This window comes from Dendrobium catenatum, unplaced genomic scaffold (genome assembly GCF_001605985.2).
Source record: "Dendrobium catenatum unplaced genomic scaffold, ASM160598v2 fragScaff_scaffold_1220, whole genome shotgun sequence".
In the NCBI taxonomy this organism is placed as follows: Eukaryota; Viridiplantae; Streptophyta; class Magnoliopsida; order Asparagales; family Orchidaceae; genus Dendrobium; species Dendrobium catenatum.
Genome location: NW_021319682.1, coordinates 10620551 through 10636298, shown reverse-complemented (window position 1 = coordinate 10636298; position 15748 = coordinate 10620551). Strand labels below are relative to the sequence as shown.

The window sequence follows — 15748 nt, the reverse complement described above, 5'->3', positions numbered from 1 at the left end:
ATCGTCTTTGCTCGCGACTGCCACGGCACAAGTCAATCTATCCTCCATCGCGCAACCACCGCCATCTAGTACCATCGCGACCTTGGATGATGACATATGCGAACAATTATAGATCTCACCATACAACAACATAAACCCAAAAAATAAACATATCAAATTAAATCGAACGATCCATATCCACCATACTCAAGGGAAGCTTACGCGGTGATGGCATATTGCGAGGGGATTTATAGAGTGGATGTTGGAGTCGCAGGCTCAGCAAAGGCCCGCCGTGTTAATTAGCCTTGAAGGTGACGGCTGCCTTGCGGGGTTGCTACGAGTGAGCGCACTCAGCTCCAGGAGGCGGGATCACAGATTCATGGGTGCAGGTCTGCAGGATGCGAGGCACCAAATGCAGATACGGACACCTGACGCCGACATAAAACATGAAACTAGATGCATGACGGTTATGGTCGTACGAGAAGATGGACCGGAACCGGACTCAGGACTAGCTCACTAGCACTGATAAGTGGCTCACAGGTCAAACTTGGGTTGATTTTGGGTTGTTGGGTTAACCCGAACTGACCCGATTTTTTGAAGCGGGTCAAAATCTCGAACCTGAGCCCGACTCGTATGGCAAACGGGTTAACTCGAACAAGGAATTTTTTGGGTCATGTCAAGTTTTGACACCCTTATTAGGGAGCTTAGGAAATAATGTTTTAATGAGTTGTGTCATTAGGTTTTCATATTTAGAATAAAATATATTAAGGATAAAAATGCAATTATTTTAATTGTTCAAATTTTAGAATAAAATTTATATAAATCCTTTTGCATTTTCAAATCCAGGAATTTCAAAACTTTGGATTTGAACTTCTCTAATCCAAACCTTGATCATATAGGGCCCCGCTGAGCATTTTAAGACTCATAATCATTAATCAAATTGACATTAACAAGCATAAATGAATATTTATTTAAATTTCTGACGACCAATATTACATTATTTTCTTATAAGATGGTTTGTTTATATGATTTTCCAAAAACTACTATCCCATAGCCAGAAAACATTTTCATTAATAGTTTTTTTTGCGGCATCTTTTTGCACTCCGTGGCATGTACAGTCTAATAAATCAAAATTATGGTCAACTTTTTTGTTCTGAGCAAAATTATATTACAAAGCTAGCTTTCATTCCGTAATTTTGACCCCATATTAGACTCTTTATCGTCATATAACCCTTCGAGTTCATCTTATATTCAAGGAGCTTAACCAATAGCAGCAGTAGATGAAGTCTTGGTTAGTCGGGATCACCTGAGACACCTCTTTTGACAGAATATGCAACAAGTTAAATACAAACTAAAGATAATGGCTAATAGAAATAGACTTTCCATGCGGTTTGATGTCAATGATTGGGATATTAAACTTCGTATCGTCAAATTTTAGTGATCAATAGAGTACAAAATTTTAGTCATCAAATTTAAAAGTTTTTTTTTTATTTTAAATTCTAAGATCAGATGGAGGCGGTGAATATATAAATAACTCATTCCAAAACTATCTTACACGTTTTCGCATTGTTCATCAGGTTACATGCCCTTATACCTCTCAGCAAAATGGTGTGATTGAGCGCAAACATAGGCATTTTCTCAAAGTAGTTTGAGCTTTACTTTTTTCATGACCACCTTCCTCGCCAATTTTGGCCTGAAGCATTGTTAACAACTGCTTATACCATCAACCGATTTCCCTCCAAACAGCTTCAAAACCGGTCACTATATAAACTATTCTTTTTTACTACACTAGACTACTCCAATCTCAAAGTCTTTGATTGTTTATGTTACCCGTGACTTCCTACACACCTCCACTAGAAACTTCAACCACGTTCCCAAACTTGTGTGTTTCTTGGCTATGTTGAACCTACAAAAGGCTATAAGTGTTTTAATTCTGCTACTGGCTGTATACATTTCTCTCGCTATGTCAAATGTTTTTAGTCTATCTTCCCATACCAACATCCTTCCACATAACCAATTCTCCATCCATTCATCACTTCGCTTGTTCCAACGACTAGGATTAAGTTCTGTACATAAGAGGTGAAAAGGCAAGTCGACTAATTAGAGATTTTGCTTTGCTTATCATATAGGACGTGACCGTTATCACAAAATATTGGTCAAAAGTTTGTTTAAGTCCGTTCCGCATTGTTCCAATTTTCATAAAGTCGAATTCATCCCAATTTTCATATTCTCTCCTAAAGCCATTTAAAGGTGATTAGCCAACACTTTGTGTTTCGTTGCCAAATCTAACCTATAGGCTACAACAATCAACCCACTAGTATTTAGGAATCCATCATAGCCACTCATTCTATTCATTGATGAGATATACTGAAGTTTCGTTTGGGATAACTTTTTTGTTATTTTTCAAAGCAATTTTTTAGTATCAAATTTCTGATTCAAAAAATTTTCATAATATAATTAGATTATTGAAGTGCACTAATATAATTGGATTGGACGACTACGGAGGAATATTATGAAGATAATTCTGATATGGAAAGACTTTTTAAATTACTTTCTTTATATATATATATATATATATGTTAAGGAAAGACTTTTTCTAAAAACCTTTTATTTCGTTCCCTAAATGTTAAGAGCTAATCATCAATGATCAAAATGAGCTCCCAGACCTAATTAGATAAAATAGGCGCTTGGAGTAAGAGGACGACGCGGATCGGTATTTACCGTAGGCGCAAAGCCGTCGCCTGCGGCCATGCTCGTCAGGTTCTCTCTTTCCACTCTCCCACCTTGTTGTAGATAGAAGTAATGATATCCTTAGAACTGAGAGACTTTAGGTGCAGCATCTTAGGGTTTTCTTTTCAATTTGATTCCCTGGCATCGTAAGAACTGAGCGACTTTAGGTGAAGCATCTTAGGGTTTTATTTTCAATTTGATTCCCTGGCTATGATTTTCCGATTATGCATTTATTTCCTAACTAGCATTTCTTAAACTATTTCCGATTCAAGAATGTAAAAAAAAATAAAAAAAAATCATCTAGGCATTTTTAACGCGACCTTAATTAGTTTTTATTTCTTAGATTGTCCTTTTTGGAAGTCATGATACGAAAATTGAGTTTTCTTATGAAATGTGTTTATACATGTAGTTGCAATGTTTAAGTATAGGATTGATTTTTCATGGTGTTAAATGCACGAATGTGTCAATTTCATTGACGAAGGCTTAGCAGTTTATGGACACCTCTTTTTTACTTTTTAATAATTTGAGTTGTCTTTGGATCTTCTAACAAGAAATCCCTTATCTGGTCGAGCGTAATTTTACACATAAAGAATGAATTTTAAAGGTTGCCCAAAAGGATTGAACCAGTACCCAATGTGACATAGTTTGATTAAATCTGTGGCCATGTAAGTTTAAAATGGCATGATTAACCCCAGAGAAACTCTGAAACATCATATTTGAATCTGCAGATGCTTTGATCACTCCAATTGGGGCTTTTACACTCTAAAACTAGCCTAATTAAGCTCAACCGGTTTAGCCCTATCTATGTAGTCACCTTCGTTGCATGAAAGCAGCACCTGTGTGGGAAATGGATTTTAGGATGTGGCTGTTGATTTTAGGATGTGGCAGTGGATGGCATTACCCTTCCTTCTGCTAGAGGGCACTCCAATGTTCCACCTCGAATCCAACCTCTGAAGAGCTGCACCTCTACGAACTCCACTAGCAAGTTACACATCAAAAGCCTTCTCACCAGTGGCTTGTATTCATATAACGGTGATTCACTCTAAATGCTAGGTCTTCTTGAATTATTGCACCTTGTATGCTTCATTTTTTTCATTAACATCTCATTTCAATTGGAAAGTTAATAGGGTGATCTACTACACACATTAAATTAGTTATTTGTTATGGAGCAACTCGTCGGGGTTAAATTTAACTATTGATCTTTGATATAATTTACTATGGATACAAAATTTGATAAGTTTTTAGTTGGCATAACAATTCCCTAGACATTTGAGCTCTATATTTGTTTACTTATAAATAAGTTTAAAATAAACTCCATTGAGGATATAATTTATTTGAGTGGAGTAGTGTTGATGTCCAATTTTATAAAAAAGGTGTGACCTGGTGGGGATAAACATGGCTTGATTAATGGATTGGTAAATCAAATAATTGAGATTTGATATATTTTGGCTAGCCAATGATGCAGCATTTAGATGGGGCATTTAGCTTGTTTTTTCTTAATCATTCATGATCAAATTAAGTTGGCATGGATTCTTTGTGAATTGGCCAAGAGGATTGATTTTGTAGCCATGCTTGATTAAATAAGCATAGATAGGCTCCATTAGAGATAAAACTTGAAGTACGTCATTCTAGGAGCATTTTTTCATATCCAATTGTCATTTATCTTCATTTTGAAGGAATTTAAGGGCAGCATACATATATATTCATATATTTTGTTTTTATAGATGGGATATTTATATTTTAATGGGGGCATTAGCTGTGTTAACCTCATTGTAGGTGAATTGAGGGTACTTATTTAGCCTTGCCCTAAAGAAATGATCGAGGAGCATTTAATTTACATACATTTGATATTTTGGACATTTGATATAGTGGAGCATTTTGAGTTTTGGAGTTATAGTTTATCCTCATTTCATAGGGGTTGTTAGATTAACTTGATCTCAGAGGATTTTTTTGTTTTGTTTTGTTTTGTTTTGTTTGTTGTCTTTGATTAGGATGGGGGGATCCTTTGAGAGCTTGCATGGTGGTAAAGTCCCTTAGGACTTATTTGCAAGAAGGTTGTGATTTCAATCGGAATGTTAATAGGGAAATCTACTTCACATACATTAAATTGGTTATTAGCTGATGGAGCAACTCATTGTGATTAAATTTAACTATTGATCTTTGAGAGACTTTACTACGGATACAAATTTTGAGAGTTCGTTAGTTGGCATAACAACTCTTTATGCAATTGAGCTTTATATTTGTTCATTTATAAATAAGTTTAAAATAAACTCCATTGAGGATATGATCTATTTGAGTGGAGTAGTGTTGAAGTTCAATTGTATACCAAAAAATGTGACTTGTTGGGGATAAACATGACTTGATTAATGAATTTGTAGATCAAATTATCGAGATTTGACGTAATTTGACTGGTCAATGATGCAACATTTAGAAGGGGCATTTAGCTTGCTTTTCTTAATCATTCATGTTCAAATTGTGTTGGCATGGATTATATGTGAATTGGCCAGGAGTATTGATTTTAGAGCTGCTTGATTAAATAAGCATGGGGCCCCTTAAAAGCTTGCATGGCCGTAAAATCCCTTGGGAGTTATTTTCAAGAAGGTTGTGATTTCAAACTGAAAGTTAATAGGGCGATCAACTACACATACATTAAATTGGTTATTAACTGATGGAGCAACTCATTGTGATTAAATTTAACTATTTATCTTTGAGAGGCTTTACTATGGATACAAATTTTTAGAGTTTGTTAGTTGGCATAACAACTCCCTAGACATTTGAGCTTTATATTTGTTCATTTAAAAATAAGTTTAAAATAAACTCCATTCAACTACACATACATTAAATTGGTTATACCAAAAATGTGACTTGTTGGGGATAAACATGACTTGATTAATGGATTTGTAGATCAAATTATCGAGATTTGACGTAAGTTGACTAGCCAATGATGCACCATTTAGAAAGGGGCATTTAGCCTGCTTTTCTTAATCATTCATGATCAAATTGAGTTGGCATGGATTCTCTGTGAATTGGCTAGGTGGATTGATTTTAGAGTTGCTTGATTAAATAAGCATGGGGGCATTTAAAGGCTTGCATGGTCATGACTCGTGAAGTCCCTTGAGATTTATTTGCAAGTAGGTTGTAATTTCAATTAGAAAGTTACGGCGATCTACTACACATACATTAAATTGGTTATTAGTTGATGGAGTAACTCATTGTGATTAAAGTTAACTATTGATCTTTGATAGATTTTACTATGGATGCAAAATTTGAGAGCTTGTTGGTTGGCATAACAACTCCCTAGACATTTGAACTTTATATTTGTTTACTTATAAATAAGTTCAAAATAAACTTCATTGAGGATATGAGAGTCCAATTCTATACCAAAAATGTGACTTGTTGGGGATAAACTTGACTTGATTAATGGATTGGTTATTATTGAGATTTGACATAATTTGATTAGCCAATGATGCAACATTTAGAAGGGGAATTTAGCATGTTTTTCTTAATCATTCATGATCAATTGAGTTGGCATGGATTCTCTGTGAATTGGCCAAGAGGATTGATTTATTAGCTGCTTGATTAAATAAGCATGGGGTCCTTTAAGAGCTTGCATGGTGTTAACACCCCTTGGGATTTATTTAGGTTGTCATGTCAATTGGAAAGTTAATAGGGCAATCTACTACACAAACATTAAAGTGGCTATCATTGGGATTAAATTTAACTATTGATCTTTGATAAATTTTACTATGAATACAAAATTTGAGAGTTTGTTCATTTGCATAACAACTCCCTAAACTCTATTGAGTATATGATTTATTTGAGTGGAGTAGTGTTGAAGTCCAATTGTATACAAAAAATGTGACTTGTTGGGGATAAACATGACTTGATTAGTGGATTGGTAGATCAAATTATGAAGATTTGACATAATTTGACTAGCCAAAGTTGCAACATTTAGAAGGGCATTTAGCTTGCTTTTCTTAATCATTCATGGTCAAATTGAGTTGGCATGGATTCTCTGTGAATTGGCCTTAGGATTTATTTGCAGTTAGGTTGTCAGTTCAATTGGAAAGTAAACAGGGCGATCTACTACACGTACATTAAATTTGTTATTAGTTTTGGAGCAACTCATTGGGGTTAAATGTAACTATTGATCTTCGACAGATTTTACTATGGATACAACATTTGAGAGTTTGTTAGTTGGCATAACAATTTCTGGTACATTTGAGCTTTATATTTGTTAACTTATAAATAAGTTTAAAATAAATTTCATTGAGGATATGATTTATTTGAGTGGAGTAGTGTTGATGTCCAATTATATTTAAAAAATGTGACTTGTTGGGGATAAATATGACTTGATTAATGGATTGGTAAATCAAATAATTGAGATTTTATATAGTTTGACTAGCCAATGATGCAACATTTAGAAGGGGCATTTAGCCTATTTTTCTTAATCATTCAAGATCAAATTTAGTTGGCATGGAGTCTTTGTGAATTGGCGAGGAGGGATTGATTTTGTAGCCCTGCTTGATTAAATAAGCATGGATATGCTCCATTAGAGATAGCATGGTTTAAAATTGCACAATAAGAGGTGCACCTCAGTGCAATTTTAAACTTTTAAGCCTCAAAGCCTATGCAATGAGAACTGATATTGAGGTGTACACCTCAAGTTCACTGAGGCGCGCCTCGCCTCATGCTTTAGAGGCGTCCACCTCTTAAAATAAAATAAAAAAATGCTCGGTATCACTCAGTACAACAATGCTTGGTACCACTCGGTATAACAATGTTGGTATCATTAGGTACATGCTCAGTACTGCTAGGTACATGCTCGGTACCACTCGATAAATGCTCGGTACCGCTCGGTATCTTTCCATACAAACGACTTACGAACTTTAAAAATAAGCAGAACTTCAAAATTACTCTTACAAAAAGAATTTGTTCCGGGGGCGCGCTATGGGATAGCGCCCCCTTGGACCCCCGGCTGCCCGACATATTGTTGTATTCATCATCTTTAGTAATAGTTGTTACTGTTAGTCTGCTTCTTTATGAGTGCATGCTTTGTATAAGTTTTCTTCATTAGTGCATGCTTTGATTGGGAGACATTGGACTCTATAGGAGAGGAGGAAGGGGAGAGAGTGGTTCATCATAATGATGATTCAAATAAAGACCCCATAGTGATGACAGTGCTGATGACTTATGAGTTCTTATGTGATATGTCATTGCTATTTATTTTTGGAATTATATGTTAATGAAAAGAATACTGTGATTTGAGAAAGATAGAATTTGAGTTGAACTATATTTCATATTACCTTATTATTGGGATATTTTGATTTCACTTCATATCTTGTGCCTTTCTTATGTTTTATATTTTTTACTCATTAGTATATAAAAATTTATCATTTTATGTTTATGCAATCTTTTGATTTTGAGGCTTACGCCTCAAAACGCCTTGAGGCGCATCGCCTCACGAACGAAAAACGCCTCAATACCCAATTACGCAATTTTAAACATTGATAGATAGAACTTGAAGTACGTCAATCTAGGAGCAATTTTTTGCATGCAACTCTCATTTATCTTCATTTTGTAGGAATTGACAGGGAGCATACATATTTATTTATATATTTTATTTTTATAATGGAATATTAATATATTAATGGGGGCATTAGCTGTGTCAACCTCATTGTAGGGGAATTGAGGGATTTAATTGAGGGTGCTAATTTAGCCTTGTCCTAGAGAAATCACCGATGAACATTTGATTTCCGTACATTTGACATTGTGGACATTTGATATAGTGGAACATTTTGAGTTTTGGAGTTATAGTTTATTCTCATTTCATAAGGGTTGTTAATTTAACTTGATCTCATATGGTGGAGCATTTTGAGTTTTGGAGTTATGGTTTATCCTCATTTCATAGGGGTTGTTGTTTAACTTGATCTTGGATATTTTTTTATTTTGTCTATGGATAGTATGCTTGTAGTTTATCCTCATTTTGGAGAGGTGTTAGTTCAATTCTATTTTGAGAGATATTTTTACCTCGTACCAGAGAGTTTGGGGCAAAAAATTTAGTGGACATTGCTACAACCTTTATATAGTCAACTTCCTCAATCTCATTGTAGGAGAGACGAGGGATTAGTTTGGTGCTATTTGAGTCTAATTTTAGAGGGATAATTTAGCCTCATCTCGGATGAACCAAGGACTTGACGTATTTGGTAGAGGAACAAAAAATATGTACAATTTTCATGTAATTTGGTCACTCAAGAAGATTAAATTGCTAAATTAGGGGTATTGACATTTTTGTAATTTTAGAAAATTTTAGATTTTAGCATTGTGAAAATATTGCTTGGAATTTTTACTAGAGTTAGATATTGGTGAGTGAATGCCACTAAACAATTTTCATAATTTTTTTAGTAAAAATTGCAGTTTTTAAGAATCCTGGGAAGTTGAAAAATGACTTTAAAAGATTAATTTGTTGTGATGAATCGAAATGAAAGCTTGGCATGAAAACTTAATACTAGGTGGAGTTTGATGAGATGAAGCTCTTATAAAAATTTCAAAATGTTTATTGGAATTTTCTATTTTTGAAAATCCAATATCAATATGGTAAATTTTAAATTTTGAGAAAATTAAAAAAAAAATTAAGTGCAAATTTTCATTGTTGGTAAAGCTCATGGAGAGTTGATTATTCATCAAGTTTTTGGTGAATTTTGAGTTGGATGAAGTCATGCACACTAATGTGGGACTTTTTGGCTTGCTTGTAGGTTGGGAAGCTTTTGGAGTCTTGGAGAGTCACATGAGGCATTTTGGTTGAGCTTTAGGTGTAGGATTTGCCATTTTTGTAAGAGGATCACATAGGTTTCTTTCCATAATTGATTGAACACGTGAAATAACATAAGTGATTGAAATTCAAAACCTTTGAGGCTTGTGATGCTAAAAAACTTGAGCTGGTTTATGGCTTGATTGAAGGTGACTGGCCCATTTGTCTTATGTTATGGTGACTTGGTTTTATATGGGCATGATAGGAGAGTTGCTTGTGAGCTTAACTTAGACACGTCATTGTTTTAAGGTCTCCCATACTCAAATCTTTTTGTATTATGTAGAGTTTGGAGAGCACATTATTGCAAGTCCTGTATATTTGTAGTTCATTATCGACATTTCTAAGCCACTTGTTCACATATTCCTTAAAAGTGTCATGGGAGACGATCGTGCTCATTTGGAAAGTTCATTTATCACTCAGAAGTAACATTTTTCATTAATTGTTTCATTTTATGTATTTTCCCATCTTTTAGAGTTTATGAATGATTTTTTCTCATTTTCATCTTAAAGTGACTGATAATGTTCTAATGGCATTTTAATTACATTTGCATTAGAGATGTCCTCATTCCCTTGAAATTTTAGCATGGGCTTGTCAGAGCCTTTGGGTTAGGGGGCGATAGAGAAGTCATGTTGGCCAATGCCCAACATAAAAAAAAAAACATTATGGATGGTGCATTAGCACTAAGGCATTTTTGAGAGATTTATACCCGCCACATAAATAATTATGCTTTAAAGATATATCATCCTTTCTAATGAGCATTCGCTTGTTAAGAATAACAAACAAATGTTAAGTATGATGCGTCGCTACGAACATGAGACAAGACATGTTAATTATTAGAAATATAGGACAATATGACTTGGGCAATATTTAATAATTTTTAAATAGTGCATAAAAATTAAATAAGCATAATATTAAGAATAACAAACAAATGTTAAGTCAACATCATAATTAGATGTATTATGATATACAAAGGATAAAACTCGCACAAACTTTCGATCTTTCACAAACTCTTCACAAAAAATAATGTAGAACAGGATAAGTTAGACAAAATAGCATAAGATATTCTTACCTATGTTGGTCGAAATTTAACCCTTACCTATAATGGTTTACCAAGTTGAAAAATAATTAAGAAATTAACTCGGCATAGTAAGAAAGAAAATTTGAAAATTATAAGTTTAATTTGAAAAAGTACTAAATGCAATTAATGGAATCCCTAGGGATCAACCATCCATCAACCTAACACCAACAGCCTTCCTTCCCGTATAAAAGTGCAGGTTGTCAAAAAGTGTTTTCTACGGCAATTGCCATCCAAGGAGAAAATGCTAATAGTACATGTCCAAGCCAATATGAATTCCATGCGGTTATCAAAACTGATAACCTTACGTTCCAATTACATGCTAGACTTTTATCAAGGGAAAATTCTAAGTGTGATACAAAGATACATGCTAGACTTTTATCAAGGGAAAATTCTAAGTGTGTTACAAAGATACGTGCTAGTTTTAAGAACTACACTTACATGTAGATAAATATGTTTTAGTGGCCATGGTGAATTTTAGGATCTTTGACATTGAGATTCACCGTGTAAAGGCTTCAAATAGAGATGAAAATGAAGAAACATAGATATAGAGTAGAGGGAGAGTTGAATTTAAAGCACTCACTCACCTTCACTTTTTATTCACTAGGGTTTCTTATATGTGGTCTGTGTGCCTTTTTGTCGGTTAGGGGTTGGCATTGATTGAGGGGCTGAGGAAAGCCTTTGTGTTTGGCACACTATGTCCCTTGGTTGCTATAATAGAGTGGGGCCCTCCATACGGGTTTTCTCTCTTTTTTGAGAGAAAGAGAATGGAAAGAGAGGGATAGGCTAGGTTTTTATGGAAATGGTGTGAGAATATTGTGGTGGTGAGGAGTGTGGTGCTAGAGAGAGAAAATCTCTTTCTCTCCCTCCAATTTTATAGAGAGGAGAATGTAATTTTTTTCACTCTAGGTACAGAGAAAAAAGGGAATGAGGGTGAGAGATATTTGTGGTGGAGAGGGAGGTGTTTGAAGAAAGAAATTATAAATTTTCTCTTTCTAGAGAGAATTTTCTCTCTAGGTCTAGAGAGAAAAAGTTGAGAAAGATGAGGCTTTCTGGTCTGGATGGTGTAGAGGGTTGAGGAGGCTTTTTTGTGAAGAGAGGATGGCATTTTGAGGGGTATGGAGAGAGAAATTAAAAAGGTAGGGTTAGGGCTAGGGTTAGGTTTAGGTTTAGAGAAGAAAATGATAAGGAAGAAGAAGAAAAAGGAGAAAGAAGAAGGTGAAGAAGGAGAAGAAGACGAGGAAGAGAAAAAGTAAAAAGAGGAGGAAGAAGAAAGAATAGAAGAGGAAGAAGAAAGAATAGAAGAGGACGAAGAAAGAATGGAGGAAGTTACCTAAGTGATGGCGGTGGTGGCAGGAATATAAATTTTTCAAATAATAGGTCTTACGACTCCTATTAAAAGTTGACTAATTATTTGGGTTTTATAAGTCTTACTGCTTTCATTTGGAAGTAGCCTAATGGTGGGTCTTATAATTTAGCCATATATGTTAAATTGCCTGAGGTTTCATATTTATTATGAGAGGAGTTTTTCTCAAGTAATATGTCTTACAACTTCTATTTAGAAGATGCCTGAAAGCGGGTCTTATTATTTCACTTAGAAGTGACCCAATAGCGGTTCGTACAACTTGGTCATATAGATTATGATGCCCAATAATTTAATTGTTGGGTATTCTAATATATGTACATCCTAAAAATTCAAATAAATTAAAACTCACATCTAACTAGCTCAGTCTACTTGTGATCCCTGAGTTGAAGCAACCTGTGGATGCTAATCATATTCCCTAGATACTACAATCAATAATTGTTAGTGTTGGTAAACTGAAAACCTACGGTATACTCGGGACGACAAAACTATAGGATCTTGATCGGGTTTACCTCCATTTTTCCGACAAATGAGACTAAAATACTTAAAAATTAGTCATCCTTAATCAAGATATCTCTCTTATATATTAAGAGGGGTAATTAACTATGAGTGCTTACACTCATGGGAAGTAAGAATCCTGAATCTAATTAAACCCTGACACTACCTTTAGGGAAAATCTGATTAACTATAATTTGACCCAAGGATAATGGAATCCTATGTCTGCAAAGCGAGATTCATGCATTGGTGTCGTTTATCTTGAGCCAACAGACTTCATGTGAGAGGGAACAAGAGACGAGAGGGGTCGAGCATGAGTTTGTTTTAGTCGGGAGGGGGGCCAGTTGGGTTATGGGAATATGATGGATTGAGTATTTATGTATTGTTTGCTATTTGTAATTAATTTCAAATATATAGTTTATGTAAGTTTTTTTCTTTTAAAATTGATCGTGCCACGACTTTTTCGCCACGTCATTGTTGCCATTCATGCACACTCAACTCAATAACGAGCTCGTGAGTCAAGCTTAATAATAAGCCACGAGCTTGTTAAATTTGATAAGGCTCGGCTCATGAGCCCGCAAGCCAGGTCATCATAAAAAATATTATTTTTTAAAATAGATTTAAGTCTTTTTTATCTTAATAAAAGCAACAGTACAACATGAAAAAAAGAAAAGAATAAAAACTAAAAAAAAATTGGCCCGCTGTCTTTGTTGTCCAATGCTGTTAATAGCAGCTAACTTTTTTTTGAAAGGTAAAAAGAAGAATTAATTGTCCTGTGCTTTTACCAAGATTAAAAAGCAAATTCTAATCTCTCTTTTCAGTTGCAACTGTCTTCTTTGGCAGATGCTAGTCCCGCGACCTTCTTCTCCGGTGCAAGGGATGCCGTCTCCTGCAATGAAGCTGTGCACAACCTCCCAAGCTGCTCGCGAGACTTCCATTTTCACAATGAGCCGAGTTTGAGCTTGTTGTTTGAGCTCGACTCGAGTTCGAGCTCATGATTTGGCCGATGAGTTGAGCTCGAGTTAGCAATGACTCAAACTCGACTTAACTCGTTTAAAGTCTTAACATCAATCCAACATTGACTCGCACAATAACATCAATACATTGACTTGCACGAGCAAGCAAAATTATTATTTTTGTCGGTTGACAACCCTGGCAAATATGGGTGTCGATCATAGCTGCTTCATCTATCCCGAATACCCTAGAATGGTTTCTTTTTCAAACGGAGGTCATTTCAATTATTTAGGTTTTTGGTCAACATGCGTCAGGCTAATTTCCTGTGGCCTCACGCTTTTTTAGCTTTCGAAAATCATCGTGCGCAGTCGACACAATTCCAATACTAGTATTGAGCTCAACAGGTCATCTCATCGAGACATTGATTTTAATTATAAATTTATTAAAAGTTGATTTTGGATTACTCAAAGCAGAATCTAGAAGTTCAAATTTGAGCATTCGGATATTTTGAGATCTAGAAATTATGTTAATATTCATGCTTGTTCAAATAAATCTAGTTCTCATGATTTTTGGTGTAGCATTGTCCATTTTATTTGGGCAAAACGGAGTTAATCTTGTGCTTAAAAAGATATACTTCAACTAAAAGAGATTGATTCTGTAATTTTTTTTCTTTCTTTAAATAGTATGAATAGATATAGAACTAAGGCTTCGTTTGGGACAGCTGTCTTCCTGCTTCTTAAAGTGGCTTTCTAGTATAAAAATTTTAAATTTTGACGCTAAAAAGCTGCTTTAAGAAGCAGGAAGAAAGTCGTCCCAAACAAAGCTTAAGTTGATTCCTCAAGTGGATTTTTGGAGGAGACTGACATCCATTTATCCTATATTCCTAGGTGTTGAGTGCCAAGGAGTCGAAACATTGATACTTTGTGCTTCGTGCCTTACAAATAAGGAAAGACTTCGTAAAATGTATCAGGCCGAGGTAAGGGCGTGTTGTCATTAAGGTTATTTACATACAAATTTTAGTCAACTTCCCCTCACTATAAAAAATGTGAGATTTTCGCAGCATTTGATAGCAGTGGTTTTGAAACAGTTGTTGTAGATGTTTTTTACTAACGGTTTTAACCGCTACTAATTTAGGCATCCAATCTCATTTAACATGGTTTTTATAAGCATTTAGTTTTAACATTCTGAGACAATAGTAAGCCTATCTTGAACCAAATTGTTCTTCTATTGAAGGGACGGGTCCAAAGGTTTTTCCTTTAGATTGTTAAAATGTGTCGATCAACAAATTTTTTCAAGAAAATGCCAACAGCTAAAGTTAGCTGCATTCTTCAAGGAGAGTTCTTAAGGGTCACTTTGACAACTTCGATATTTTTATATAAAACAATAATATGATCCCCCATAATCAATAGAGATTATTATGTGCGAAGATTAGACATAAAGAATCGTCTAGTTTTATCTTTGCAGTAAAAGTGCATAGAACTGATCCGGTCTCCGCTCGTAATAATTTTTCATTGTATCTGCATCTTCTGTAAAAAATATTTCAACTGTTACAAATAGTCCAAAATTTAAAAAAAAAATTGTGATTTATGGTAAGGAAAAGTGCCCATATTAACAAAAGATATGAGAATGATTAATTTTCTCATAAAATCTGTATTTTGAATCATTTGAGTCATGAATCCTTTCACATCTCTTCTCATTCATTGCATAAAACAAACTTCATTGACTCAGCGAAATTCGTCTGATCCACTGAAAAAGTTCATTGTCTTACTCTAAATTTGTAAATAGATCGATTGGTTAAATTTGGGTGGCATGCCTATTTCTATAACGTTGGTCTGGATGAAATGGGAGCAACATTGGCCTGCCAACCGAACGTAATAACAATTTCGGTGTTATGAAGATGCCCAACCAAGTGCTGGCCAGCGTTGACCCATGATATGATCAAAATGTTGTTGGGCCTCATAAATTTGTCATTTTTTGGCAAATGGTTACCGTAAAATAGAACAATGTAACCAAGCTAAAAATATTGGGTGAATATCTCCATATTCAATTCTTTATTATGTATTGACGAATTTTATGCTATGGTAAGTGCTGGCCAGCGTTGACCCATGATATGATCAAAATGTTGTTGGGCCTCATAAATTTGTCATTTTTTGGCAAATGGTTACCGTAAAATAGAACAATGTAACCAAGCTAAAAATATTGGGTGAATATCTCCATATTCAATTCTTTATTATGTATTGACGAATTTTATGCTATGGTTGTCATAATGTTATAGGCTTCGTTCGGTTGCCCAGTACTTTTTGTAAAAGATAGTTTTTTTTTTTTTTTTTGTTAACTGACG

The 15748-nt window shown here is 34.7% G+C and overlaps 1 long non-coding RNA gene across 1 annotated transcript; it reads left to right on the top strand.

Moving 5' to 3' along the window:
* Nucleotides 1-2575: 2575 nt before the first annotated feature.
* On the top strand, nucleotides 2576-13876 carry LOC110100399. Its single transcript, XR_003702242.1, has 2 exons — nucleotides 2576-2739; nucleotides 9465-13876. It is a non-coding gene; the product is annotated as an uncharacterized LOC110100399 (long non-coding RNA).
* The last annotated feature ends 1872 nt before the right edge of the window (nucleotides 13877-15748 follow it).